This window comes from Vicugna pacos, chromosome 17, assembly GCF_048564905.1.
Source record: "Vicugna pacos chromosome 17, VicPac4, whole genome shotgun sequence".
Classification (NCBI taxonomy): Eukaryota; Metazoa; Chordata; class Mammalia; order Artiodactyla; family Camelidae; genus Vicugna; species Vicugna pacos.
The window spans coordinates 5,720,247-5,745,646 of NC_133003.1; the positions used below are offsets into that span (position 1 = coordinate 5,720,247).

The window sequence follows — 25,400 nt, forward strand, 5'->3', positions numbered from 1 at the left end:
ACAGGGGATTTATTTATTCTTTTTCTCCCCCTTCAGCTTTTGGTAATCATAAAACAGGGTGATGAAATCCTGATCTGATTTGCAGCAACATGATGGACCTGGAGATCATCATTCTAAGTGATGCCAGAAAGAGAAAGAAAAATGCCATGTGACATCACTATATGTGGAACCTAAAAAAATAAAATAAACAAATAAGGACACAAATGAACTACTTATTATTTATAACTTAGATGACTGATTTCTTGAATGCACATAAGCACAGCTGACTGTCCGTAATGACTGCATTACCCCATTCGGTTGATTCTTATTTTGTGGTTGGCTTTATTCCTTTGATAACTATGTAAGTTTAAAAATCTAAAGCTCTAATCTGTTCTTAGAACCAATGATCAGTACATATATGTAAACTGAAAAAAATGTGCAGTATATTGTATACATGTATTTACATGCAATGTAATGTATATGTGTAGTCAAAGTGTAATAATTCTACCTAATAAAACTGAACAAGGGAAAAAAAGAAAAAAGAATACTATGACATAAAAAGTCTACTATCTTATTAACTGGAATTGTATTAAATCTATAAATTAGCTTGGGGTAAGCTGATATCTAAACATATCAAATATAAATAGCATACATATTCCAAGGATTAATACAATTTAAAAGAAACAGTAAAAATTAATGCAACTCCAGAAATAAGAAATAATTAACAATACATTTTAGTTTTAGAAAATATATAAATAAGATACATATTAAAATATAAATTTAAAATATAAAATATAAATTTTATATATCTAGGATATATACTAGTTATAAATATTATAAAATAAATGAAAACAAATGTATCTATATGTATGCATGACTGGGACATTATGCTGTACATCAGAAATTGACACATTGTAACTGACTATACTTTAATTAATGAAATAAAAATAAAGAATAAAATAAAATAAATTATACTTTAAAAAAGAGTCCAATATCTTAAAAGAAATCTGAAAGTATCTGAAAAAGAAATCCTGATTTGACTCCCACAGCCACTAGCAAACCCAAGGGTCTCTGTAGATAAAATCGGATGAAGCTGTCCCCTCCAGCAGAACGGTCAGTGCAAGGAGCCTGGGGGAGACAAGCCCTGCGGACACTTGGCTGGGCCGGAGGACAGCGCTGATGCGTCAGGGAGAGCAGGCAGCCCTCTGATCACACAGAGCCCCCTGCCAGGGCACATCGCTTGGTGAGCAGGGCATGGGCTGAATTTCAGTGCCGAACTGTCTTCCTGTCTGGGCGCATCTGTGCAAAACTGCCCCAGTGTCCTCAGTGGTCCTCCCTGGGGGATGCAATATTGTAGTTTCTTGTCTACAAATCAGTTGCAGAAAAAGGAAAATGGGAGAGAAGTGAAGTTCCTCGAGTGAGTATGAGCAACCATATTTCCTGACAGACCCAGGCACTCAATTAGTCATTGATTCATATGTTTCTCCAACAAACAATGACTGAACAACTAATATGTGCCAGTTAATGAGGACTCAAAGGGGTCTCAGACACAGTCACTCAAGATGCCAGGGAAAAGGATGTGTCAACAAGAGCTTAGCTGGTGTGATGATTTCAGAAACCATTCGGAAGATGGGGTTGACCAGTGGGTGGGAAGGATGCTGACTGTGAGGTACCTGATGGTTATTCCTAGACTTCAGACTTACAGGAATTTCTGAAGGTTTGACCTGCATATTCTGCTTAGAACGCACAACATGTTATAGACCAGAAACTGACACACTGCAACTGACTGCACTTCAATTAAAAAAAAAAAAAAAGAACATGCAACACTGAACAATGGGAATTAAAGCCAATATACCCAGTTTGGGCAGTCACCTATTTCCTTAGAAAGCCCACAGCTAATTTTCAAAGCGGTAGGCACTGGAGTCCAGCATCACACAATGAAAAATGTTTCCTCCAACCAGAGGAAAAATGTTTCCTCTCTGAGTAAACAGAAAAGATTCGTTTCTTCTTCTTGCAACAGAGCAGGTTTGAGTCTAAAGCATGACTCAACGCAAGGGGAGAAATATTTTGAAAGTATCTTTAAGGGTTCAATACTGTAGACTCTCCAGCCAGAAACTGGCTGCTTCTTAACTGCTCTGAAAAATTCTCCAGGTTTCAAGCAGTAACTAACCCAACATTAAGTTCCATCCTCCTTCTCAAAGTTCAATCCTGTGAGGATTATGAGGGATATTAACAGTAACAGATCTTGGTTATTTAGCTACTTACTACATGCCAGGCATTCTCCAGCTGTTTTGCTCTGTGAACTGTCTTACCCACGACAGCACTTCCTTTCCCATGATAAGGAAAAGAAGGCACAGACAGTTTCAGGAATTTGCCTAGAATCACAGAGAGAATGACTGGTGATTTGAACCAAGGCAGTCCAGCTCCAGTATCTGGGCTCTCAACCAAGGCACTTCACTGCTTCCAAAATAAACACCTCTTTCTCTTTGACTTGCCACACTGAATTCTAATTACTGGCTTAGGTGCTCAAATTCCCCAGGACATCACGTGAACCTTGAGGCAGACACCCTCCACACACTAGCATGAGGCTCGCTACATATTAGGCAGCCGATAAACATTTGCTAAATAAATGAATGTCTCATACTTCTAGTTCTGCCTTAAATTATGTGTCACCCCTACCAAAGAACTTAGCACAGATACCACGGGAATCAGGCAAAACTAGGTGCAATACAGAAGCTGGGAGAAAAGAAAATCCGAAACACAGAAAGACAGGTGGTCAAAGAGTTTTGGCAAGTAGTCCCAGATGTCTAAGAAGAATCACTTCTGGGCTTACACTGTTCATCCCAGCAGCAGGAGGCTGACAACTGAGGGAGGGGTAAAATCTCTTGCACAGACATGCCCAAGGTTGCATGGAAGAGAAGCAAGAAGGGAGGTGACAAAGTACTCTGAACACCCTGCAATGCAATCGCAGCATGGTAGGAATGATCGCAAAGACGTCAGCAAGGGTACAATTTTGCAACACCTTTAAGGGTGTGTGTGTGTATGTGTGTTTAGGGTTGGGGAGGTAAAGGCAGGGAGAATGAATACCAGCCTTTATAAAGTGTGGGTGGTAAATGAATGCGGCTGAAACACTGAAAATGGAATACAAAAGTTACCCACAGTCCCCCAACCAAGAAACCCAAAGGAACAATTCAGAGGAGCACAGAGAATACAATCAAAACCACTCAGCACAATCAAAGCACAATTACAAGCTGCTGATGCTAACGCAAAAGTTTTTCGCATTCTGCTCTTACAGAAAGCAGATAGAAAAATATACCCAAAGACTAGCTTTTCAGGAGCCTTTCAAGGTAAAGGTCTGCCTGAATTCCAAATGAAGGAAATCATATTCAAGGGGTGGAGAGAGTCACATTATAGAGAACAATGACTGAGATGCTGGATCAAGCTGTGTCTGAAGCCCCTGATTCCTGGAATGGCTGCTGTATGAGCTGCTTTGTATAAGTCAGTCTGAATTAAATGTTCTATCATTTGCACCTAAAAAAAAAAAACTAGCTTTAATTCTTCACTGTCTGAGGAAAGGGTAGATTATAGCTTTTGGAGCTTTAGGAGGATGAAAATGCAGAAAATGAAGCATTATCTCAAAAGAAGTAAAGGAAAGAAATGCAACGTCCTCTCAGTGTAGAATCAAGTCCAGAGGCACCAAAGGCTTCAGGAAACCTCATTCCAATCATCGCTGTTTCCCCTCCCAGTCCTTGCATTCCATCAAATCAGACCTGAGCCCAGTAACTTCTCCAGAGTCCCAGTTGAGATACCAGAACAGCACCCAGCCATGGCCTTCTGGATGGGGACTTGCCCATCTACCACCCTCACAGTATTTGTCCACTGTTGCCACCAAACTAGGCCTTCTTCAAATGACTGCCTGTGATTTTTTTTTTAAATCATACATTAGATTACACCGTTCTCATATAAGTATTTCCATTGGGCCCTCCTACGCTGCTGGTGGGAATGTAAATTGGTGCAGCCATTATGGAAAACAGTATGGAGAGTCCTCAAAAAACTGAAAACAGACTTACCCTATGATCCAGCAATCCCACTCCTGGGCATATATCTGGAAGAAAATATAATTTGAAAAGATATATGCACCCCAGTGTTCATAGCTGCACTATTTACAATAGCCAAGACATGGAAGCAACCTAAATGTCCATCGACAGATGACTGGATAAAGAAGTTGTGGTATATTTATATAATGGAATACTACTCGGCCATAAAAAGGAATAAAATAATGCCATTTGCAGCAGCATGAATGGACTTGGAGATCATCAAAGTGAAGTAAGCCAGAAAGAGAAGGAAAAATACTATATGATGTCACACATATGTGGAATCTAAAATAAAAAGATAAAAGAGGACAATAATAAACTCCTCTACAAAACAGAAACAGACTTGCAGACATAATAAACAAACTTATGATTACTAGGGGAAAGAGGTGGGAATAGATAAATTTGGGAGTTTGAGATATGCAAATGTTAACCACTATATCTAAAAATAGATTAAAAAAACAATTTTTTAGCACAAGGAACTATATTCAATATCTTGTAATAACCTTTAATGAAATAGAATATGAAAATGAATATATGTATGTACATGCATGACTGGGACATGAGGCTGGACACCAGAAATTGACAAGTTGTAACTGACTATACTTCAATTTAAAAAATTAAAAATTAAAAATAAATGGACTAGACTGCTTTAAACACAAAGTTAACTATGACAGATCCTAAGTGTGAAAGACGTCTTCCCACTTGAAGGATCCCATTATCGTCTCCCCTCCACACAAAGATGGACCCCGTCATCACAATGCTGTCCCATCTCTCAGCTGCACTCAGACTCATCTTCCCGCATCCAGCAACAAGTATTTAAAGTTCCCGGGTACCACACTGAGGCTGCAGAAATTATGACAGCTCTGGCTCACAAGGTAAAAAAACAAAGAAATGAACATTCCCACTGAGGAGCAGACATACAGACACAGTAAATAATTGTTGACCCAACCATGCATTTTGTGGCATTTGGATTTTTATTACCTATTTATAACAAATAATCTCCAATTAATTATAACACAGTGGCCTTGTTTTCAGAAGCATATAGCACCTTGTGCCAAAAAAAAAAAAAAAGAGTTAGCAGAATCCAAAGTGTTCTGGGTGTTTCCGCTTGAAATAGATGAGCAAGAAGGAAATTGAACAAGGAGGTAACAATCATGGCGGCATGACCATGCCCCAGAGCAAAGAAGGGTGCAATATTTGCAGAGTAATTGTAACAGCCCTAATCATGGGCTCAACTCCAGGTTCACCACCACATGGATCATGATCAGGAATTCACCCCAGGATCCTGTCTGAGATGAGAAACGGCCTCTTCATTTGCAGTTCCTGTGGGATGTCGGCTTTGGACACACATGTTAGACATTTTATCACAGAGACTCAAACGCAACATGACAACCGACTTTCAGTACACCATTTCCTGAGAGTTTGGAGATTTGGCATCGGGAATTTTGCTTTTGAGCTTGGGAAACACAGTTCCCTAAAAGACAAGCCAATTTGCTCACCAACAGGCTTGAGTCTTGATTATCAATTAAACCGACTCTAAAAACATCTAAATAGATGCTAAACATATCTCTGCAGATGGTCTCATTCAGTCCTCGAATCTCAAGAGAGAAAACTCGAGCCCATTCATGCAAATTTCATCTCCTACGGGGACGTGCCATTGAATGCAATGGGTCTTTTAAAAGGAATAACACTGATATTCGTATGAGAAGCGATTCAAGAAAACTGAGTTAGGAGGTGGACTGGATGAGGGTACTGCAATAGGATTTGGAATACACACAATTCTACCTCTTTTATTAGCAAAAATCACAGAATTCTTGACTTGTGGAATTTTGAAATATTCAGCATTATCTTTAAAAATGCAACCTTTCCCCAGCAAGATTCCTACTGACCTCAGTGGAACTTCAAAAATTGAAATAACTTCAGGGAAGCTTGCATGCATGATTTTAACACACTCACTGAAAGACAGTCAAGCCTTTAAAAATTTTCCCTGAACACCGGCGTACGCTCATTGCAATTTTCTTTCAGGGATCACCATTATGAGGGTTGCTAGGAAAGTTTCTTCTTAATCATTCACAAGCTCTCATATCGGTATTATACTAACATCTTTCCTTTTCAGACTGTATCAGAATCTGTTCCAAAATGGTGAGGATTATGCTTTGAAATATAAAACTTGATGGGCAAAATTAAAACAGGTACCCTGTAAATGTCTGGACAATTAAAACACATTTCCAATAAACGTCTGGTTTATGCACCAACATGGACTACTTCATATAGTAATGAGTATTTTCCTCAGATTTCTGGATCTGTAAAGTTTGCCATGTGGGACAAGATATGAATTTGGCAGGGCTGTTTACCGATTATTCCAGTGTGCTTACAAATAGTGTTTGATCAGCCAACTTCTTCTACATTAACAGGTGTTGCCGTAGGAGAGATCCGGGGAAAGGGAAAATGGGACTGTCACATGGTTACAGAGCTTTGGTTTTTGGAAGTGATGCTGCTTCCAAGAAATCATACAGCTCTCTGAGCAGGAATGCTTGCTCCTTCTTTCCTGCTCTCCTAAATCTTCACATTTGCCTGCTCCTCCATTCCGCACGCGGGGTTAGCTGATAGGAGGTCAACAACAGAGAATTTCCCTGCAAGAAATCTGGCAAGGATGTCTTTTTTTTTTAAGCACAAGGCAGTAAAGCTTCCAAATCAACAGAGAAGAAATAAAACGTTCAACCAATATTGCCTGAAAATTTGCAAAGTCGGAAAAGAGAAAATCAAACTAGAGTCTCACCTTATACCACACGTCCAGATAAATTCCTAACGGGTTGCAGAAATAATGTAGAAGGCTTAGAGCATACGTAAATATTTAACAGATTTGGGAGAGAGATTTTCTAAGAAAAAATGCAAAGGAAGAGGTAAGAGGAAAAAATCTTAAATCCTTTTCTTGAGGAATGCGATAATAAAAAATTACTACTCAGGTGCAACGACAATTAAGATCATTTTTCTTTTAAACATTTTACACTCTGACATTCAAAATGTTAGAAACCACAAGAAGAGTGAAAAACAACAAAAAATGTTTAAATTGCCTACAATGCTATTTCAAGAGCCACTATTAATGCTTTCTTATGCCCTGTTATTTATCTGTACTCTGTCCTAGTAAAAAGGATACCGTATAGACGACGTGCCAATGGGAATGTGCTTTGAGGTAGTTTGAGAGGGAATACGACCTCAGACTCCAGGCACGACACACATAACCCAGATCCAAGCCAATTAAGACTGGATGTGCCTCGTGGTCCCAGTGAGTCACCCGTGGAAGGAAGCATGGCCCCAATCTGAGCCAGCAAGACTGCGGGGACTTTCAAAAAGGGAAACTCTCAGTCCTTCTACCTGGCCCGGGGCCATGTTTGGCAGCCATCTGTGACCAGAAAGGGAGACGCTCTGTGAGAACAGAGCAACTGCACTAAAAGCAGAGCCAAGAAATAAGGAGAAACTCAATGCTAATATGAGCCCTGAGCCAGCCGAGCCTGAAGCCAGCCCTTCCCCAGAACTGCTGAGCTATGTCAGCCAATAGAACTCATTTCTCTTGAGCTGGTCGTGCTGGGTTTTCTATCACCAGCAACTGAGAAGGTCTTCCGGGTTCATTTGTCGGCAAGGATTCAAAACAACCCCCATGAAGTTAGGTTCCCAATAATCAACAGCTCAACTTTCCTAGCCTAAACCTATGAGTGACCTATTTCTGGAGATGTGGATTCACCCAGTCATGTCTGAAAATGAGAATAAGCATTATCTGAAGAAAAATCACAAGGAAAGATAAATGGGTGGTGGACTGCAAAACCCCAGCCATGGTCTACAATTGACTGAAAAAATCCGGGGACAAAGCTAGGAATTTCCACCGCAGGTTATGGTTTGGCCTGTTTTACTTGGATTACATGTGGGCCTGATGCTGTACCAGAACTGGTGTCTCTTACAGTGTGCCTCAAAGTCTTAGTCTGAGGATCTCCAACCCCCCCATTAGAGCAGGCAGATAGCCAGATGTGAGCAGAGAAAGGGGGACGCAGGTCAAATGGCAGGAATTGGGCAGAAAGGAGGCACACAAGCCAAATGTGGGAAACCCTACATCATATAAACACCAGAGGTCCCTGGGCAGAGAAAGAAAAGCAGGAACCTCTGGGCGGACAAGCGGTCACACATTTTGGGATGACAAGCGAGCTGGAGGCAGACAAAGAAAGGTGGGAAAAGGCAGGAATCACCAGCGCTGGGATGCAACCGTTTGCTCATTATGAACTTGGTTCCATAAAATTAGCCTTGCAGATTAGAAGCAGCATCACGCACCGACGCCATGACACTTCCGATCTAGACTAAATAAGGACAAAAATCCCTCCTCCCCTCACGAAGGTAGAGTTGGGATGGAAATCAGGGAATGCGACCTCAGACCCTTCCCTCCACAGTGAATATTCTGCCCATTCATTTTTATAGCCTATGTAACCAACTTCCCAAAGAAACTCAGGGCAGCTGCTCACCTGAGTCTGCCCGCTCATCTCGAGTGTGTCCCATCACTTAATAAATCCTCACTTTACTTTCTTAAGCTCTGTATCTCATCTCTGAATTCTTTCTGCAACAGGACAAGAACCTAGTCACCAGCAACACCTGCACCTGTGGCTAAACGAGTCCAAAAATGTCAACCTCATCCAGAGGAAAAGAAACAAAGGAACAACTCTAACCACACTACAGTATTTCACATCTTCTGTCACCAACTAGATCCCAATCATTGTCTTGAAGGATGAATAATTATGCACTACAGGTGCCACATCAATCAATCAATCAATAATGTGAATTTACTGACCTCCTATTATGTGCCTAGCATTATGCAAAACGCTCTCTGAATTATAACGTGTATCGACACTGGCTTAAAATGTCAAAACTATCTTTGCAGCCACTCAAAGGGATGTGTGGGAAACACCATGCCGGTTTCTGCACAGTGTCCATCAACCACACAATCATGACACCAGCAGCCACAGGCAGTGACTTACAAAGGCACTGATCAGATTTCATCACTAGAGAAAAAAATCACCTCAGTGACAGTTTTATAGTTCTGTCACTGTCTGTGTGTGCACGCATGTGTGTTAAAGGTAATTTTCAAACACAAAAAAAAAATAAGAAAAGAGACATTAGACTAAAATACTATCTGCGTATAAAGACCATTGGGAGCAGCGTTGTGTTTTGTTTTTACAGATGTAGACTTAAAACTGCAGCATACAGTCGGCTCTCGATGTCTGTGGGCTCCACATTTGTGGGTTCAACCAACTGCAGATTGAAAATATTATTTTTAAAAAATTCCAGAAAGTTCCAAAAAGCAAAATTTGAATATGCTGGTCACCAAGAACAATCTACCTATCATTTTCATTGTATGAAGTATTATAAGTAATCTAGAGATGATTTAAATTATCCAGAAGGCTGTATGTAAGTTCTATGCAAATACTACACCAATTATACAGGAGACTTGAGCATCCGCAGATTTTGATGTCTTCAGAGGGTCCTGCAACCAACGCCCTGCAGATAACAAGGAATAACTATAATTTGTTCTTCTTTTTTTTTTAGTGGTTTTTTTTAACTTTTTTAAAATTTTATTTTGGGTTGGTAATTTGGTGGGGTTTTTTATTATTATTATTTTTGTTAATGGTGGTGCTGGGGGTTGAACCCAGGACCTCATGCATGCTGAGCACACGCTCTACCACTGAGCTATCCCCTCCCCATTATAACTTGTTCTTTCTCGTCTCTCTTCTTGCTTTCTCAGTGTATTAGAGGTAGAGAACAGGAAAGCTGGAAGGAGGAACAGCATCACTCCACTGAGAAATTTTCAACTGCTGCTCACATTGTGGCATGCCACAGGAAGGTCAAAGTCTTGAAACACCAAAGGCAGTTGGCTATGCCACCGAGGAACTTCTGACCCCGAGAAAGGAAGCAAGGTGAGTGAGGACATCGGGATTATTGAGAGCTAAAGGAGAACTGGGACAAAGGGAAGCAGGTGTTAATAGCAGTTGTTCCTAAGTGAAAACTGCGTCCGTGGTGGATGCTTACTGATTGGCTGGTTCGGCTACTGAGAACCCAGCCATACTCTTCAGTCTCAGTAGAAGGACAAGGCCAGGCACATTCCAACCCATCCCAAGGGCCAGTCATGTAATCCAAGCTTCAGCCACTGGACACTTGACTGCAACTTCCAACCTTGAGCAAAGCAGCACAAGATGGGAAATGATGAAACGGGAGGTCGACCCTGCTGCTGGATGCCAGGAGGTAAATGTTCCTCTCCTGTCTCCAAGCATCACGCTTTTGTCCACTGTCCCTTCTGCCATCTACTCCATCTCCCTTCTCTAAATGCCTTTTTATGTCTTAACTTGGACAGAATTGGGGTCTGCTGCTTACAGAAAAGGCTCTTAACTGATGGAGTATCCAGCCGCACCTCCATGTTTGTAGTTCTTTGACTCTTACTGTAAGATGCATATAATTCTGTTCAAGGTATCTGGTAGCTACTCCAAAGAGTTGAACAATACAGCTCAATAACAGAAACCAATGAACATTAGGAGCATCTGCAGTCTATGCACCCATTATCCAGACTGTGGTGTCTCAGAGTAATTTATTTCTTGAATAAAAATATCCCCACAGCCATAATCCACATGTATCACCCTGATCAATGAGTGACTTTTATAGTCACAAAACTTCACGCACAAATCTCCAACCAACTTAACTTATTTCCTTCTGAGAAGGAAAGAGAAATGAAGGAAGGAAAGAGAAAGAAGGAAAGGAAGGGAAAAAAAGTTTTAAAAAAGGCAAAGAAAGAAAGAAAGAGAGAGAGAAAGAGAGAAAGAAAGAAAGAAAGAAAGAAAGAAAGAAAGAAAGAAAGAAAGAAAGAAAGAAAGAAAGAAAGAAAGAAAGAGAGAAAGAGAGAAAGAGAGAAAGAGAGAAAGAGAAAGAGAGAAAGAGAGAAAGAAAGAAAGAAAGAAAGAAAGAAAGAAAGAAAGAAAGAAAGAAAGAAAGAAAGAAAGAAAGAAGAAAAGAAAAGGGAAGGGAAGGAAAGGAAAAGAGGAGAAAGAGAAGGAAGGAAAGAAGGAAGCGAGGGAGGAAATATCTTTTAATACTATTTTGCCGGGAAAATATATACATGTGCTTGGTTTTTTAAGCAATCTTCCCACTCCTGTGATATCAAAAGTTCTACTTTTTATCATATAATTCTACTAATTGGTATCTCCTGTATCTTAATTTGTCCTGGTAACTTCTCAAGTCATTATTTTTTCTGGGAAAGATACTGTTGTGTTTCTCGCAGCACAAGCTACTAAGTAGGATCACGAGCGTGAGTATTAGAAGATAGTGTTCATTAACATAAAACTATAAATAGTGACATTTTGATGGGGCAAGAAAATAGAAGCGACTCCAAAACATATGCCATTCAGTTCTATCAGTAATGATGACGGCTGCAATTTACAAATTATCTCCTCCCCGCCAGGCACAAAGCGAGACGCTTTTACATACATCCTCATCAGTTCTCCATGACAACCCCAGGGAGCAGGGACCAGGCTCCCACGTCACTAATAAGAAAACCAAGAGAGGCTGGAGCAAACCTGGTGCCTGTCTTCTTCCCAAAATGCTACTCTACTGACAGCTGTCCTTGCTTCAAGGAAGCCAGTCCCCACCACCCATGTCGTGGTCCCCATCACAAGGCGGGATTCCTACACCACAACCATCCTAATCAACTAGTAATTACAGCTCTACAAACCCTTTCAAGTGATGTCATCACTTCCCAGAGAGTTTCAAAAGAATCTTGAACATCCTCCAAAAAGATGGAACCAGTTATAGGCTGATGACATTCGATCTGATTCATACTCTGTTACTGAAGAGAATGAAGTGGATTATTTAAGAGAGAAAAAAACTCTATAAATTAAATGTAATTCATTAAATATGCCGTCAAGCACTGCAAGAAGACAAGAAGCCAGGCTTAGCCTGCGTTTCTGTGCCTCTGGTAACTCTGTCCGCCTCTATAAACATCAGCGCAAGTCCTTGAACCAGTCACCCAGGCATGTCTTTAAGCTTCTGGACCCCATTCCTCTTACCAGAAATGCTGAGAAGTTTAAAAGTTCTTTGGTTTGGGGCTTATTGCCTCTCGAGTTCTTTGTCTGCCCTGTGGCTGAAACACGAAGGACAGAATGAATGGCAGAAAGATAGAAACCAGCTGATCCCCAGAACCTGACAAGCTAGTAACACAGATATTCAGATTCTGTGTCACTCAGATGTGACTGCGTCAGTCCTAATGCTTTGTATGCAAAATCCAAGCTTTCATAATCGCCCGACAGCAGACAGAGGGCACCACGTTTGGAAATTCCTCCTCTGTCTGATTCTTTCAAACCAAGTTCTTAACCGAGTATAGTTTGAGTGAACTCAATGTATCCTTTCAGAACTAATATAGGGGGTCATGGTTAAGACCTGGGAATCCAAAATGGCCACGGAGCACTTGAACTGTGGCCAAGTTCAAAGGAGAGCCACCAGGAGTGCCGAGTGCCCCACGGAGCTCAAGGATTAGCAACAAAAAATCAAAAGAATGCAAAGTATCTCAATAATATTGATACTGATTACACATCGAAATATTTTTTGGATGTATTAGGTTAAATAAAATACATTCTTAAAGCTATTTTTCCCTGTTCCTTTTTACTTTTTATCACATGGCTACTAGTGTCACTGAGCTCCACTTCAGCCACTCAAAAGCCAATACGTGAGAGGCCAGTGTTGGTAGAAAGGAAAGTTTGCTTTATTCCAGAGGCCAGTGACTGGGGGAGAGGGTGGACTCATGTCCAGAGGCCAACCCTCCGCTGCCAATCAGTGGGTAAGAACTTTTAAAGGGGGCTTTTGGGGGGACACAGGCAGACGGGGGGTGACACACAGAACAGTACAGTCATCTCTGATGTGAAATTAGTCATGTGGTGGTCTGAAGAGTGTCATCTTGGTTGTTTTAAATACAGTTAATCTCCAGTTCCAGGGTTGGTTTGTCCCCATTTCTTTGAGGCCAGTCCTCAGAATTGTGGCAGCTTCTGTCATGGCTACAGTTGGGTCACCCTCAGTCAACGTCTTCCACCTGCTGGGGTTTCAGTAGCTATGAGACAGCTCAAAGGACATGGCTCAGAATATGATCTAGAGCCCTCAAGGAGGAACTCAAGGTCCTTGACTTTGTTTAATGACTAAACTCTTACAATTTTGTTTTGCTTGACTATTTCCTTTTGTTTCTGCATCTTCTCATTTCTCTCATTAAACTTACTCTTTGACTGCAGTTTTTCTGCAGACAAGTAGCAGGTGGAGGACATGGGGGTGAGGGGACAGGGTCTGAACTGGGAAGACCCCATAGGGTCCCACTCCATTCCCCAGGAAACTTTTGGCTTTGGGTGAGTTACTTAAGCTTTCTTTCCCACTTCCCTCATCTGCAAAATGGGGAGACTTAGTCTTCTTGCAAAGATTAAATGAGGCAGTTAATGTCTAATGTCCCAGGTTTAGCATATAGTAAAAACTTCAATAAATGTTAGTTACCATTAGCTGTTCTATATACATTATTCCAAATAATTTCTACAGACCACTGAATGTCTTCAGAAACATTTTCTATTACTAGTCTTTTAAGCAGGTCACTGTTCTCTTGTTCAGACAACCATGATTGAAAGGAAAGTAAGACTGAACCCAACGGTCGATGGATGAAACGGAACCAGAAACTTCCCACACTGGATTTTACCAGGAGAAACTTTACCGTAACTACTGGGAAAGAGGTATATGGCTGGAAATGTTCTTTTTAAGAGTCAAATGGAAATCCGAGGAAAGAGAAGAAATGCCAACTAAATGATTGCTCATCAACTCACAGTGACTCTTATCTTTTCCCCTCAAGATGAATGCCAGTTATATACGAAGGATAAAATTTCAACTAAGCTGCTACGTAAAGATGAAATGACCTTTAAGACAACTGGTATTACTTGAAAGGGCTCTTAAGCGTCATTAGGGTGACTGTCAACCAGGGTCCAAAAACATGAGTCTCAGACTGAGCTCACCAGCTCAAAGGTGGTCCTATCTCCCTTCAAAGTGCAAGGTGATCACTACCAGGCACTTGAGGAAGTGGGGAGGGGGACGTTCTCCTGGGTGGGGGGAGGGGGTGCTGTCCCCTCAGTGTGTTCTCCGGCTCCAGGGAAATGAGTTACTGGACACAGAGTTCATTAAGCCATAAGCGCAACTACCATCCCACGGCATCAACCGTATTGCAATCACAGTCCTTCCAAGAGGCAGCCAGCCGCCGTCTTCCGTAGAGAAACACCGGTTTGGACAAGGTTTATAAATGATTTTCATTAACTATCACTTACCATTAGTGCAAATAAAAGCACTAAATGCCCACTTTGCTGTGGAGAGTGACCTCTGGCCCGGATCCTCTCTGTAACCGATGAGGGCGAAATATATGGTGACAGCTCCTGATCACACTGAGTGCAGCTCACGATTTGATGGCGCTGAGTGTCCCATGAGCCACGGCCAGCCCTGGCAAGGCCATTACACCTCGTTGTTGTTTTTTTTTTTTAGAGGTATGCATATTAGCATCCCAGGGAATCAAGGAATATAAGCTGTTTCCAATCATCCGAAGTCAATTTCAACGCCTAAAAAACTCACACAGTTACACCATTACCTACAAAGAATTGCTCGCAATGAGAACATATTTCTCCTCTTTACGATTCAGGCTTATATGCCTAAAAATACATTAATCCGATCAGCCCAATTCCACTCCTATAGATAATAACCCAGTCATCATAACTCACCAGTCAGAAACAATTCTCTCCAAATCCACACATAATGTCTTGCAGCTCCGTTTCATCTCATAAAAACTTAATACAGCTGGTGCGATATTTAATACCAAGGCATCGCTGCCTGATTCTGTACTAATCCAGGATAACACGTTACAGGGATGTCAAGGGGAAACCCTGGGAAGTCAACGCTCATAACAAGAAAATGATTTCCTTTGAAATCCTAACGCTTCGATACGAATGAAAACAAGTAAATGGCCACCAAACGTGCAAAATAAAACACTAAATTACGAGTCTGACTCAACATACGGTGGGGAAGGGCTTTCCATTCCCGGTAAGAGATTGGATCACACGCTTCCCCAGCCAATGTCTGATCCCAAACAGGGGATAACGGTTTCTCAGTACCCAGTCGGAGGCCAAGAGGGAAACCAGGGAGATTTACACAGTCATGCAAAGGTTGTTTTCTCATCAAGAGCTAAAGCCACGGAAAAAGAAAAGCCAAACCAAGAGGCCACTAAATGACATGCTGCACGTGCGGGATGTTCTCAAGCAGGTGTTGGTGACCACCTGTCAACTGTCCCTGCAGCACTCAGGCCGGATGCTTCCTGCCCGCAGGTCCATGCTCTGCAGCCCTTCTGGTGGGGGGCACAGCCAGCTGGTGCCCGGCCTCTGTTCCCTGGGAAAGTGAAACCTCTTGATGGGAAACTCCAGAAAAGTGATGACTGTTATCTGGATACAAATATTTAGGGAAAAGGGGGAGGGTATAGCTCAGCGGCAGAGCGCATGCTTAGCATGCGCAAGGTCCTGGGTTCAATCCGCAGCACCTCCACTAAACATAAACAAGTAAAAACTTAATTACCAACACCCCTCCCCAATTTTTCTTTGAATCTTTAAGGAAAAGAAAGAACCCACAACATCAGAGCATACCTGACTGTTCTGGACATTAAGTAGATGGTTTACATAGACCGGGGCCCTTTCTACAGACATCTGGCAATTGCTACATGTTTTATTGGTACCAAAAGAGCCAAAATGATGTTTACCTTGGCTCCATGGACATCCTTTAAAAAAGAAAAAAAAAACATTATCATTGTTTTCTATACTTGGAACCTACAAGAACTTAGAAGTCGAGGACAATGTTTTCCTCTGGGAGTTAAACTTTTAAAATCAGAGATGTGTAAAGTCACTTTAAAGATACAGAATGACTTCTCTGTGAAGAAGGCAGCCCACTGGGCGACCGAGGAGCGGACGGTACAGACGATGATGGCTTCTCACCAGCCAAGGACTTTGCTGAGCCATCTCCCCACCCATTTTCACTTACAGGAAACCTGAAACACAGTGAGACAGGTAACCTGCCCGAGGTCACAGGGAGCAATCCCACCAGGCCCCCCCCCCCCGCCCAAGCACCATTTAAGGGATCTTATCCCGGTGGCAGGCCCACTCTTTTGTGCAATTCATGTAACCAACTGTCTTGGCCTCAGGCCACTGAATATTTAAATCATGTAACTCATTCATCTGGGCTGGTGACAGCTTCACTGGCAACCCACTGCCTACAGTCTGCTGTCTGGGCCTCCAGGGACCTAAGGGGTGGGCTGGTGACACGCGTCTACTCCTTTGGCAAGCGGGGCTCACTGTACGTTCATCGATTGACTTTCTGGTTTTATACATCAGTGCCCGGAGTTGGGTGTTTGTAAGTCCACACCTCAGAGATGAAACCACTAGCAGTGTATGAACAGGTGAGCACACCGAGCCTGTTGGGATGGGGCCCAGGGGGCGACAGATTCACAAAATTAATGCCATCCCATGATGAGATGGCCAGCAGGTTTGTGGCAGGAAACTGAACCCCGCCACCGGACAAAGCAGATCCTTTTCCTTTTAGCCAACTGCGCACAATTACACAACTCATGGTCTCTGATAGCCCATGGTTTCCCAAAACATTTTTTCTTAAATTGCAGAAAATAAAAGCCTAGGGTCACATGAACCTATAAAGAGCTCATTACACCACTTTTTAATCCTACCTTACAAAGAGATGCCCCAAACATAACAAGTCAAGACACGCTCTGTTCCTACTTCTTCATGCTATTCTGCACTTTGACATGGATTATAGGATCTTTTTTTTTTAACTTCAAAGTCAGATAAACTAAAAGCCCTGCTCCCTTCTTTAAAGGAACGCATTTACGAAGAAGCCACCATTAGAAATAAAATATTCTAAATGCTTCTTCAGATAAATGGGCCATGTTTGAGCCAAACAGGGCAGTTCCACTTAATCCAGATTTCCTTTGAAGACAAAGTGCTTTTAAATTCGATCTTTAAAAATGGGTTACCTGCCACGGCGTTGATTTCCTAATTTATTCGCTGCCTTAACCTTGACATGTTCAGGCATATCGGGCAACCTGTTCAAAGGCAGTCTGGGCTGGAGTTTAAATTAGAGGGGACAGCATCCTGAATGATCTTTGGAAAATGGATCTGCGAGGCCAATCCCTTGGATGGCATTACAGCCGAAGAGAAAAGACTGAAGCTTGAAACATACGGAGACTGGAATCCCAGCTTCGCTACAGAAGAACTCTCACCCTTGGCAAATTATATGACTTTGCTGAATTTCACTTTTCTCACCTGTAGACTGGAAAAATTTTAAAAAGCTAGCATTTGAGCAATTACTCTGTTCCAGATATTATTCTGATTAGCCATTCCCATCTCTCCACTTCTTAATGAAGCTGGTTTTCTTGTTGCCAGTTTAGAGATGGGGAACTTGAGGTTCAGTGAAATTAAAAGGCTTTCCAAGGACACCCAGCTAGTAAATGGCCGAGCTGGGACTGGAGCTAAGCTGCCTGACACTGACGCCCCTGCTCACTCATCTGCTTAAGACCACCCAGGGCTGAAAACATAATTAAATGAGATAATGCATGTAAAGCACATTACCCAGATGCAGTAAGTTCTCAGACATTTCAGGTATTGTTTTAATTTTACTTGCACATTACTAGTTTATTTTGCTGGAGTAAAAACGGAATGCAGGCCCTTCAGGTTCTCTTACTTCTTGCATCGGTAAAATTCCTGCTTGTGGAGGGAAAGTATTACTGACAATATTCTAACAGCAGCAACAATAACACTGTAACAGTAACAGAGTGGCTCAGAGCATGGCTCCAAGCTAAGAAGGTCTGGGTTCAAAGTCCAAAGCCTTGGCTTGTGTTCCCCTAGAGACTGTGTGTTGAAGTCCTACCCACCCGCGATGTGGTGATGCCTGGAGGTGGGGCCTTTGGGAGGTAATTAGGCTTAGGTGCGATCATGAGGGTGGGGTCCCCATGACGGGGTTGGTGTCCTTCTAAAGAAGAGGAGGGCAGAGTTCTCCCTCCATGCTGAAGAAGGCAGTGAGGACAGCGGGAAGGCGGCTGTCAACAAGTCAGGAAGCAAGCCCCCACCAGGACCCATCATGCCGGCACCTCGATCTTGGACGTCCTTGCTCCAGAACTGGGAGACACAAACACCTGCTGTCGAAGCTACCCACGCTGTGGGGTCACTCTGGTCGCCTGAGCTGGTGAAAACACAAGTCTGCTTCTTGCCGGTGAGATCACAGGCAAGTCGCTGCACCTCGCAAAGCCTCATCCGTACAGGGTCCCCTACTTCATAAGACTGTCGTGGGAATTAGATGAGAAGACACATCTGAAGTGCTTAGCACAGTGCCCTGCAGAGAGTAAAAACCATCTCAACATCAGCCAGTATTTGGGGATGGCCCCCTTATCTCAACAGACGTCAAGTCTTGTGTGTGAAATCAAATATGCCTGTTGATCTGTTTGTTCACTGGGGGGAGGTCTTCTCTCAGATGCCCCCTCACCACCCCGGCCCCAGTGATGTCCACATCCACACAAGGCTGCCCCGTCTTCCCATTTTCCTTCCCGTATCCTTCCATGGAGCATCCTTTTCTTTTTCATGAACTCCTTTCTAGAAGTTAAGTTTTTGGTTCATTCTATTTTTTTAATACTTCGATTTCTAAAACATTCTCCACTGCTTCATCTGCTGCAACCCTAACCCAACATGCCACCATCACCCGTGTGGGTTTCACGAGGCCATCCCTGGAGGCACTCGGGGACACCGAGCACCTGCTCTGGGCACCCCGGCTCTGATCTCCAGCTCCACATGTGAGGATGATGCCACTCCTTCTCCTCACCCCACCCCAGCCTGCAATGAAGTCCACCTCACCTCCTGGAGACGTCATATTTCCTCTACCTCATGTAATCTGAAGTTAGAGAAACCAAAACCAGCTGTATGTTAGCTGCAGAGGAGAAAAGCATGATTTAGAGAAAGTTATTTGCTGCGGTGCAGAAAGAACAACCCGGCACTGAGGCTGCATTTTTTTTCATTTTTGAGCCAGTCGAGTCAGGCCGGCACACCTCAAGGCTGAAAACCACGTCTATTTCTCCCCAGCTATATTCTAGATGATTAAAACATCTTTACTATCCCATTTTCTTTCTGCCCTGGACCTCGTGAGAAATGTTGATTCTTGAGAATGTAAGCTTTTGCCGCAGAGCCAGAAAATATTGACCGTCTCTCCTTTAATCACCAATTAGCACCTTTTGTTTCTCTTCTCTGCTGTGGCTGATGCACTTTGTGTGTTAGACTCACTTCTCGGAAATGAGCCCCTTCACCCCGATGTCAAATGGGGAAAACAAAAGTGGAACGTTTCCGCTTTCTCCCTCCCTTCCTCTCTTTAAATACTGAAGACACAAGCCCCGGCCATTCAAAAGGCATCATTTTATCACATGTAATCCTTCCCAGAAAAGTGACTACATTATGCGCCTTCTAATCAAAACCACCGCAACAACAAGACGACATATTCGGTTCTGGGCAGTGAAGGGTCCAGGAGGGAGGAAGCGAGGATGCTCTCATGGTCTGGATGTTCTAGGAGGGAAACGTGGTCCCCACCAGGCGACTTGCCGAGGACTCTCTTCCAAGGATGCTGTCTTAGGTCCTACACAACCAAGTTCCCAACTGCCGTGCCCCAATCTTGCATTCGCCTTATTTGTAATGTGGACCCATTCTTGTTGCTCTAATCAAACGCCATCTCCACCAGGCTTTACTCAGAGGAGTGACATCTATTTCATAATTATTTAAAGCACATCCCTGTGTCCCTGGCTGCAATGACTGCATTGCAAAGCAAATACCTTTTCCCTTTAGATTATTAAGTTAGTCTTCTGGGCTTTGTCCATTTGGGTTGATTCTAAGAACAGAAAACCAAACGTGTAGGTATCATTCGCTTTAGAACCAACAAGAGTGACACATGAGGACTGGGTAACATACACCCCTTCCAAGTGGAGGTGCCTCCAGGCACCCACGCCTACTGACACGTACCTTCTTTCTAGCTTCTTAACTCACCCTTGCTCATGCTGCAGAAATACATCCTATTATATAAACTTCCTACATTTTTATGCATCCAAAAATATCTTTATTTTGTCATCAGACTTGATTGGTAAGGTGGCTGAGAACAGAATTCTAGCTCCAAACACCTCGCCCCGCCCTCCCCACGTCACAAAGACCCCGCCCCCTTGCCCTCCACCGTCCAATCCGGAGAGCGCGCTAGTTCTGCCACGTGGGTAAAGGATTCACTTCTAGAAGCTTTTAGGAGCTTTCCTTTATCCTCGGAGTACGGGAATTCCCTTAGGATACATTAACTCTGTTATCATGACTTTGGTGAGAGCAACACACAGGAAGTCCGAGGAACGGTGCAAAATCAGCTACGGCCACGGGGATGCTTTAAACGATGTTATGAACTTCGGTCTTTCTCTTCCCTCTTCTCAGAGCTGGTCTTCTCTGTGTGTTGGATTTTCTCAGGTTGACGATGGCCTTAAAAACGGCCCCTTTTGGTTCAGGGTCACTGGATCTGCACGCACCGGAGACCTTGGAAAGGGGAGATACAAGTATCTCGCACCTGTGGCTCCCCTAAGAAGCAGCAATGGGCCAGCTCGGTATACGGGAGAGGAGCTCCCTGTTACCGAAAGGAAAGGAGCTGAACAGACAACAGCAGTCCACCGGGCTGGCACAGTTTTTTTCCCCTTCGTTCTATTTGGCACCTACTGGAACCTTTTTCCATAAAAAGATCTGTATTTCTCCTGCTAAAGAAAATTTTCATCTATTATTTGTTAGCTATGCCCTCGCTTCTTTTTATTCTTTCTGGAACTCCCATTGGCATCGTATTGGATGCCTAGCCCTCTACCTCCTGTCTTAGCTCTAGTTCCCAATTTTCCAACTCTGTCTTCTTTACTAGTCAGAGTGGGAGGTTCCTGGGCTCTAGTCCCAAGCACCAGCATGGGTTCAGCTCCATTACCTAAGCATGACTTTTTTCCTTAATTGACATATAGTCAGTTACAATGTGTCAGTTTCTGGTGTGCAGCATCATATTTCAGTCATACATACATACATAGATTCCTTTTCATATTCTTTTTCATTACAGGTTACTACAAGCTATTGAATATAGTTCCTTGTGCTATACAGTGTAAACTCGTTGTTTATCTATCTTATATATAGTAGCTAGTATTTGCAAATCTCACACTCCCAATTTATCCCTTCCCACCTGCTTTCCCCTCAGCAAGTAAGCCAGAGAGAGAAAGAAAAATACCACATGATAGCACTTGTATGTGGAATCCAAAAGAAAAGAAAAAAGAAGATACAAAGGAACTTATCTACAAAACAGAAACAGACTCCCAGACATAGTAACCACGACTTTTTTTTTTTTTTTAGTATCAGCCATCTATCTTTTTGATTTTCAGAAACACCTGCCTGTTTTATGGAGGAAAACTCTATTTCACTCTGGGAACACTCATTTGAACTTTTTTCCATTATTTGAATGATTTCTACTTAATTTAGATGAGTTCTGTTCATCTTGGTCCCTTTCTGCTTTTTCTCCTGGTTTTCGTCAAGCATCTGCTAAACCTCGTTTGTCCATTCCTATTCTGGATGTTTGGTTTAGGAGAGGCAGCATGGCTTCACTTTAAGGCTGTGTGAGTTTGTTACCCAGGCATCAGTGCCTGGAGAAAAAGGCTGAGAGCAAGCTCCAGGTGGACCGGGGAAGGAGGGAGGGTGTCCGCAGGCATGTGTCCTACCACAGGGACAGAATCACCTGTTACACTTCCTTCCCGGGCACCTGCCTTCTCTTTGTTTTCCTTATCGTGTTTACCATGGAGATCAGGATGCCCTACACACACCTCCCACCTCACTCAGCGACTCCCAGAGTCTCACTGGGATCTGTCCCAAGATGAATCACTTTCTTTAAGAAAGTCCTTTTGCCTTAGCTCAAAGGCAAAGCTGCTCTGATGCTCCAGGGCTGGGCTGTTAGAAGCCCCGTCTAAAACTATGACAATGAAAATATGTATGTACATGCGAGACTGGGACATTGTGCACACCAGAAATTGACACATTGTAACTGACTATACTTCAATTTAAAAAAAAAGAAGAAGAAACCCTGTCTATACAGTGAACAACCTGGTGGTTGCTGGGTGGCCTGCCCTGACCCCTGTGTTGACTCCAGGCTGGGAGCTCTGGACTGGGGTTTCTACGTGAGCTCTCTCCATCAGTGCAATGCCATCTGTTTGTTACCTTCCACATCTGCAAAAGTCCTGGCCACCAACAGTACCTTTACTTGTTCTCATTATAATTTAATTCTTTTTAAAAATTTTTTTCTGTCATTTTAATGGAAGGGAGAAGAGTTAGACACATATCATCAGACTACCATTTTCAGCCAGAAGCCTCTGGATACCAGTTAAATCCTGTTGGATCAATAAAAATGAAAATGACTGGTAATGTTGAGACAGCAAATGTGTGAGAAACAGGCACTCTGCCCTTAGAGAAAAGGAGGCTGGAGCAGCCTTCTTGGAGGGGATCTGACAGGCCCTGTCACCATATTAAATGTCCACCAGCCATGGCTCTGTGATCTCACGTTGACAATCTAGTTTACAGGAACACTAGTGTGACTATTAAAGATATATGGTGTAATTACGGTTACCAAAGCACTCGACCCAAAAGCAAATGAAGAGATGAAGGCGTAAACAGGGCAATGGTCCAACAAATGACTGCACAGCCATCGACGGGTAAAGAATGAGGCAAACTTGTCTGTGACGACTTTGAAAATGCCCAAGATCTACAACCAACAAAAGCAAGTTGCACACACACACAAAAAAAATCCAAATATTTTTTGATGACACTATGTTTAAATAAAACCAGTGTGCATATTAATGACGTGCCTTGCACATCCTGATATAAAATGCTTCTAATACACTTCCTTTGCCTGTTCCTACTTCTTTTATTTTTAATGTGCAATCTCTGCATAAAACAGACATAGTTCATGGCTACTGTCAATTAAAATCAAGCAGCAACAATGCATGAAATGCAAGTTTTCTCTTTAAAAAAAAAGTACTTGATACAATACACGGACCAAAAAGTATTGTACATCATAAGTAAAATGTTAGTATTTGAGAACATTTTATTCCCTATAATTTGCATAGCCAAACCTCCCAAATTTTAGGGTATCCAGATTCTATAGCTAATGTCAGAATCCTTGATCAAGTTAATTTATCTCCAGAAAATGAATCCCAAAGCTCTGCAAACTTAAAAAAAAAAAGAATCCTTCATGTTAAAATCTGAATTCATCTTCATTCAGGCAAAAAGTTTTCACCAAATAATGTCTGGATGACAATTTGCTGATTTCACCAAGAATCAGTTTCTAGTTGTACATCACGTGTCCAAAGGCACTGTGTAATCTTCTGTTTCTCCACAAGCTCTTTTCTCCTTCCTTGAATGTTTCAGAGTGAAAAAAAGTAGCAGAGCCAGGACTAGAATTTGTTAGGTGAAAACGCAAAGTTTTTCAGAGAAACAATCACATTTAGACTTGTTTTATAATTTCAAGAGCAGCATCTGAATACACTCAGAGCATCTAAAGGCCCGTAAGCAAGTTTTACCAATAAGCCCAAAGTCATTCTCCATCTCTATTACCTTGTTTTTGATTTACAGCATTTCTTTTTCATGTAGCCAAGAGTTGGGGCAGCTCAGATGCCTACTGCCAGGGAAACAGACCCCTAAAATATGGTGGACGCACATCTGAAATGTCACGCAGCTGTTAGAAGCAAACAGCTGTACACAGAACACAGGTAGATGTTAAGACATGGTTTGGGCAGTATGGAGGTTCCTTAACAATTGAAAAAGAGACCTACCATATGATCCAGCAATCCCAAAGGAGATATCAGAATATTTTTTTCTTTTTAAAAAAACAGAAGTGACACATGCTAGTTGTAACAAATTTAAAGAATACAAAAGAGAAAATAAAGATTATAGCCCAAACCAAACAACAATAATTTAAAAAAAACTTTCCATTCCCAATCTAATACCTTAATTTCCAATAATTAGCACTGATAACACTTTGAAGTTCACTGGAATATATCCTTTCAGATCTTTCTGTCTCTGTCTCTTTCCCCTTTTGTGTGAGTGGTGTGTATATTCACACACAGACATACATAAGCACATATCATATGTATAATATATAGATGTAGTTTAAAAGATTTTTCTAATAATAACAAATGTGATCAGGTTAGTAATACTGCTCTATTACTTGCCTCTTAAAAATACATCCTGGGCCAATAAGCACGTGAAAAAATGCTCAATATTGCTAATTATCAGAGAAATGTAATCAAAACTACAATGAAGTATCACCTCACACCAGTCAGAATAGCCATCATTCAAAAATCCACAAATGACAAATGCTGGAGAGGCTGTGGAGAAAAGGGAGCCCCCCTTCACTGCTGGTGGGAATGTAGTTTGGTGCAACCATTACAGAAGCTAGTATGGAGATTCCTCAAAAAACTGAAAATAGACTTACCCTATTAACCAGCAATCCTACTTCTGGGCATGTTCTGGAGGGAACTCTAATTTGAAAAGACACATGCACCCAATGTTCACAGCAGCACTGTTTACAATAGCCAAGACATGGAACAACCTAAATGTCCATCAACAGATGACCAGATAAAGAAGTTGTAGTATATTTATGCAATGAAATACTACTCTGAAATAAAAAAGAATAAAATAATGCCATTTGCAGCAACATGGATGGACCTAGAGATCATCATTCTAAGTGAAGTAAGCCAGAAAGAGAAAAGAAAAATACTGTATGATATCACTTATATGTGGAATCTAAACAAAAAAAGAGAAAAAAGGACACTATGAACTCATCTACAAAACAGAAACAGACTTGCAGACTTAGTAAACAATCTTCTGGTTACTGGGGAAAGGGGGTGGGAAGGGATAAATTTGAGGGTTTGAGATTTACAAATGCTAGCCACTGTATATAAAAAAATACTTTTAAAAAGTTTCTTTTGTACAGCACAGGGAACTATGTTCAATATCTTGTAATAACCCTTAATGGAAAAAAATTAAAATGAATATATGTACATATATGCATGACTGGGACATTGTCCTGTACACCAAAGATTCACATTGTAATTGACTGTACTTCAATAAAAATAAAACAAAATCACACCAGATTATAAAATAGAATAAAATA

General features: G+C 42.0%; 1 protein-coding gene and 1 long non-coding RNA gene across 2 annotated transcripts in view; both read right to left on the reverse strand.

Annotated features, from left to right (window-relative positions):
- The window catches only part of LOC140686653 (serine/threonine-protein kinase Nek10-like), a 227,950-nt gene that overhangs the window by 173,103 nt on the left and 29,447 nt on the right, over window positions 1-25,400 (reverse strand). The window lies entirely within an intron of this gene.
- LOC140686677 (uncharacterized) lies at window positions 18,186-20,334 on the reverse strand. Its single transcript, XR_012060478.1, has 3 exons — window positions 20,207-20,334; window positions 19,058-19,130; window positions 18,186-18,542 (listed from the first exon to the last, which is right to left on the reverse strand). It is a non-coding gene; the product is annotated as an uncharacterized lncRNA (long non-coding RNA).